Source organism: Procambarus clarkii, chromosome 22 (assembly GCF_040958095.1).
Source record: "Procambarus clarkii isolate CNS0578487 chromosome 22, FALCON_Pclarkii_2.0, whole genome shotgun sequence".
Taxonomy (NCBI): Eukaryota; Metazoa; Arthropoda; class Malacostraca; order Decapoda; family Cambaridae; genus Procambarus; species Procambarus clarkii.
The window spans coordinates 9,182,603-9,188,299 of NC_091171.1; positions in this window are offsets into that span (position 1 = coordinate 9,182,603).

Genomic DNA, 5,697 nt, shown 5'->3' on the forward strand with positions numbered 1-5,697 from the left:
CCTGGAAGAGTAGCCAGAGGGGGGCACTATCAGGCCTGGAAGAGTAGCCAGAGGGAAGCACTGTCAGGCCTGGAAGAGTAGCCAGAGGGAAGCACTGTCGGGCCTGGAAGAGTAGCCAGAGGGAAGCACTGTCAGGCCTGGAAGAGTAGCCAGAGGGGGGCACTGTCAGGCCTGGAAGAGTAGCCAGAGGGGGGCACTGTCAGGCCTGGAAGAGTAGCCAGAGGGGGGCACTGTCAGGCCTGGAAGAGTAGCCAGAGGGGGGCACTGTCAGGCCTGGAAGAGTAGCCAGAGGGAAGCACTGTCAGGCCTGGAAGAGTAGCCAGAGGGAAGCACTGTCAGGCCTGGGAGAGTAGCCAGAGGGGGGCACTGTCAGGCCTGGAAGAGTAGCCAGAGGGAAGCACTGTCAGGCCTGGAAGAGTAGCCAGAGGGAAGCACTGTCAGGCCTGGAAGAGTAGCCAGAGGGAACAACACCCCGCGAGGTTGGGATGGCAGACATTTTTGCATGGAGACAAGAGGGGAGACTTAAGAATGGAGAAAAATAAATATAGCCTATGCACAGGTACATACAATACAGCCACTTGCATGTATAGAGGGGGAGCCGAAGGGAGAGAAGAGGGAGGAGGAGGATTGAGATGAGAGTGAAGCACCGGGGCTCGACCAGCGTGGCGGGTGGAGCCAGAGGAACCATCCCAGTATGCCATTGGACGTGACTCAGATTAAGTCGTGGTTGTGTCGTCCAGTGGTGGTGGTGGTGGTGGTTGTCGTGTCGTCCAGTGGGAGGTGGTGGTGTCGTCCAATGGGGGTGGTGGTGGTTGTGTCGTCCAGTGGGGGTGGCTGTGTCGTCCAGTGGTGGTGGTGCCGGCTGTGTCGTCCAGTGGTGGTGGTGGCACCTGTGTCGTCCAGTGGGGGTGGTGGTTGTGTCGTCCAGTGTCGTCCAAACCATTGCCACAACAACACACCCTGGGTCAGGGAAGAGAGGAGGGAGAACTACCAAAACCTTCCAGAAGTGACACACAATATGGACAATCATTCATATTTGCAAACATTCAAGGTTTAAAGCCAAAGTCAAGAAATAAAGTTAAGTTCATAAATGGCCTCCTATTAGAGTCAAACTCAATATTTGGGGCATTCACGGAAACTCATACAAAAGATTACATGGATGGTGAAATCTGGATTCCAAATTATAATCTATATAGATGTGATAGAAAAACTAGGTCAAATGGAGGAGTAGGTCTGTATATTAAAGAAGACCTGGTATGCACAGAACTACTAAACTCAACTAATGAGGTGGTAGAGGTACTTGGAATGAAGGTAGAGAAACTAAACCTAATTATTATTCTAATATATAAACCGCCAGATACAACGATTGAGGAATTCACAGAGCAGATGCACAAAATAGAGAACATCCTTGACAACCTAGCAAACCCAGCTCCAGATATTATCTTTCTTGGAGATTTCAATTTACCGAGTCTAAGATGGAGAACGGCAAACACAAATATCATAGCAGGGAATGACCCGGGAAATAACCAACCACAGGTCAGAGAACTTTTGAGATTCTGTGACAAATTCTCGCTCAATCAACAGATTACAGAACCAACTAGGAACGAAAACACACTAGACTTGTTATTCACAAACAATGATGAACTAATCAGGGATATCACAATCTCAGATACTTCATACTCAGACCATAAGCTCATTGAAGTGCGAACTAGCATAAATAACGGTAGTAGGTCTAAGAGACCCAACAAGCGAGAAGGAATATTCAATCAATTCAATTTCAACAATAAGAGGATTGACTGGGAAAAAATAAATGTAGACCTTGCAACCATTCAATGGGAGACGGTCTTAAGCGACAAAACTCCCACACAGGGAATAGCTCAACTGACAGCTGAAGCTTACAAGGTCTGCTTGAAGCACGTACCTGTGAGGAGGGGCAGAAAGAGGACCACTCTAGAAAGAGAACGGAGACGACTGTACAGGAGAAGGAAAAAAATAACGGAAATGCTTCGGCAGACACAACTATCACAAGCAAGGAAAACAAGCCTAAGCAGGGAGATTGAGGAAATAGAACAAACGTTGAAGCGATCATATGAGTCTGAGGAAATGGAATTGGAACAGAAAGCTATACAAGAGATAAGGAAAAATCCGAAATATTTTTTCACATACGCAAAATCAAAATCCAAAACCTCGACCAGTATTGGACCGTTAATTACAAATGAAGGTACGTACACAGAGGACAACAAAGAGATTAGTGAAATTCTAAGAAGCCAGTATGAGGCTATGTTTAGCACACCAATAAACAACATGAAAGTTGATGACCCAGACAGCTTCTTTATGAATGACATTCAAGCTGCAGATAATATAACGGATATTACCACAAACTCGGAAGACTTTGAAAGAGAAATTGATAATATGCCTATGCACTCAGCTCCTGGGCCTGACTCATGGAATTCAATATTCATAAAGAAATGTAAAGTACCAGTAGCGAGAGCACTCAGCGTAATATGGAGAAAGAGCCTGGATACAGGGGAGATACCAGCAGCACTTAAATCTGCAGATATAGCTCCGTTGCACAAGGGGGGGAGTAAAGCCTTGGCAAAAAATTATAGGCCAGTTGCACTAACATCACACATAATAAAAGTGTTTGAAAGAGTGATTAGGAATCAAATTTCTAGTTTTATGGAAAACAATGAATTGCACAATCCAGGACAACATGGATTTAGAGCGGGAAGATCCTGTCTGTCACAGTTACTCAACCACTATGACAAAATCACAGAAGCCCTAGAAGAAAAGCAAAATGCAGATGTTGTATACACAGACTTTGCAAAGGCGTTCGACAAATGTGACCATGGGGTGATAGCTCACAAAATGAGGTCAATGGGAATAACTGGAAAAGTAGGACGCTGGATACTCAATTTCCTGTCGAACAGAACACAAAGAGTAACAGTCAATCAGATAAAATCGAGTCCAAGCGATGTTAAAAGCTCTGTACCTCAAGGTACAGTCCTTGCACCGCTACTGTTCCTTATTCTCATATCTGATATAGACAAAAATACACGCCACAGCTTCGTGTCGTCCTTTGCAGATGACACAAAAATCAGCATGAAAATTACCTCTGCTGAAGACATTGAAAAACTACAAGCAGATGTCAACAAAGTTTTTGATTGGGCAGCAGAAAATAACATGATGTTTAACAGTGATAAATTTCAGGTACTCAGGTACGGCAAAAATGAGGATCTGAAACATAATACAGGGTACAAAACACAATCGAATCTTCCCATAGTAGAAAAACAGCATGTCAAGGATTTGGGAATAATGATGTCCGACGATCTAACGTTTAGGGAGCATAACCAAGCAAATATCGCGTCAGCCAGAAAAATGATCGGATGGATTACGAGAACTTTCAAATCCAGGGATCCCATCACAATGGTTGTACTCTTCAAGTCACTTGTGTTGTCCCGTCTCGAGTACTGCTCAGTACTCACTTCCCCCTTCAGAGCAGGAGAGATTGCTGAAATAGAGGGAATACAGAGAACATATACGGCACGCATAGACGCGATAAAACACCTAAATTATTGGGATCGTCTCAAAGCTCTCCAAATGTACTCTCTAGAAAGGAGACGAGAGAGATACCAAATAATATACACATGGAAAATACTGGAGGGTCAGGTCCCAAATCTACACAGTAAAATAACAACGTACTGGAGTGAACGATATGGAAGAAAATGCAAGATTGAACCTGTGAAGAGCAGAGGTGCCATAGGCACAATCAGAGAGCACTGTATAAACATCAGGGGTCCGCGGTTGTTCAACGTCCTCCCAGCGAGCATAAGAAATATTGCCGGAACAACCGTGGACATCTTCAAGAGAAAACTGGACGATTTTCTAAGAGAAGTTCCGGATCAGCCGGGCTGTGGTGGGTACGTGGCCCTGCGGGCCGCTCCAAGCAACAGCCTGGTGGACCAAACTCTCACAAGTCGAGCCTGGCCTCGGGCCGGGCTTGGGGAGTAGAAGAACTCCCAGAACCCCATCAACCAGGTATCAACCAGGTATCAACCAGTGGTGGTGGTTGTGTCGTCCAGTGGTGGTGGTGGCGCCTGTGTCGTCCAGTGGGGGTGGTGGTTGTGTCGTCCAGTATGGGTGGTGCTTGTTGTGTCGTCCAGTGGGGGTGGTGGCCGCTGTGTCGTGCAGTGGGGGTGGTGGCGGCCGCTGTGTCGTCCAGTGGGGGTGGTGGCGGCGGCCGCTGTGTCGTCCAGTGGGGGTGGTGGCGGCGGCCGCTGTGTCGTCCAGTGGGGGTGGTGGCGGCGGCCGCTGTGTCGTCCAGTGGGGGTGGTGGCGGCGGCCGCTGTGTCGTCCAGTGGGGGTGGTGGCGGCGGCCGCTGTGTCGTCCAGTGGGGGTGGTGGCGGCGGCCGCTGTGTCGTCCAGTGGGGGTGGTGGCGGCCGCTGTGTCGTCCAGTGGGGGTGGTGGCGGCGGCCGCTGTGTCGTCCAGTGGGGGTGGTGGTGGCGGCCGCTGAGTCGTCCAGTGGGGGTGGTGGTGGCGGCCGCTGTGTCGTCCAGTGGGGGTTGTGGTGGCGGCCGCTGTGTCGTCCAGTGGGGGTGGTGGTGGCGGCCGCTGTTTCGTCCAGTGAGGGTGGTGGTGGCGGCCGCTGTGTCGTCCAGTGGGGGTGGTGGTGGTGGCTGTGATGTCCAGTGGGGGTGGTGGTTGTGTCGTTCAGTGGTGGTAGTGGTGGTGGCTGTGATGTTACCTTGAGGTAGTTTCGATGATTTGTGTCTGCGGCCCGGTGTTTGACCAGGCCGCCTAGTCGGTAGTCTGATCAACCAGGCTGTTGGTCGCGGCTGCTCGCAGCCTGACGTATGAATCACAGCCTGGTTGATCAGGTATCCTTTGGAGGTGCTTATTCTGTTCTCTAATGACCACTGTGAGGGGTCGGCCAGTTATGCCCCTTATGTGTAGTGGAAGCGTGTTGAACAGTCTCGGGCCTCTGATGTTGATGGTTCTCTCTTGAACACTGTGAGGGGTCGGCCAGTTATGCCCCTTATGTGTAGTGGAAGCGTGTTGAACAGTCTCGGGCCTCTGATGTTGATGGTTCTCTCTTGAACACTGTGAGGGGTCGGCCAGTTATGCCCCTTATGTGTAGTGGAAGCGTGTTGAACAGTCTCGGGCCTCTTATCTATCTTGAGTTATCTTGAGATGATTTCGGGGCTTTTAGTGTCCCCGCGGCCCGGTCATCGACCAGGCCTCCACCCCCAGGAAGCAGCCCGTGACAGCTGACTAACTCCTAGGTACCTATTTACTGCTAGGTAACAGGGGCATTCAGGGTGAAAGAAACTTTGCCCATTTGTTTCTGCCTCTTGCGGGAATCGAACCCGCGCCACAGAATTACGAGTCCTGCGCGCTATCCACCAGGCTACGAGGCCCCGATGTTGATGTTGATAGTTCTCTCTTGAACACTGTGAGGGGTCGGCCAGTTATGTCCCTTATGTGTAGTGGAAGCGTGTTGAACAGTCTCGGGCCCTTGGTGATCACTCACTATAATGATGAAGCGTCTCTGGCTTGGTACTTGGAGTGTACCTTGATGGGGTTCTGGGAGTTCTACTCCAAGTCCGGCCTAAGGCCAGGCTTAACTTGTGAGAGTTTGGTCCACCAGGCTGTTGCTTGGAGTGGCCCGCAAGCCCACATACCCACCACAGCCCG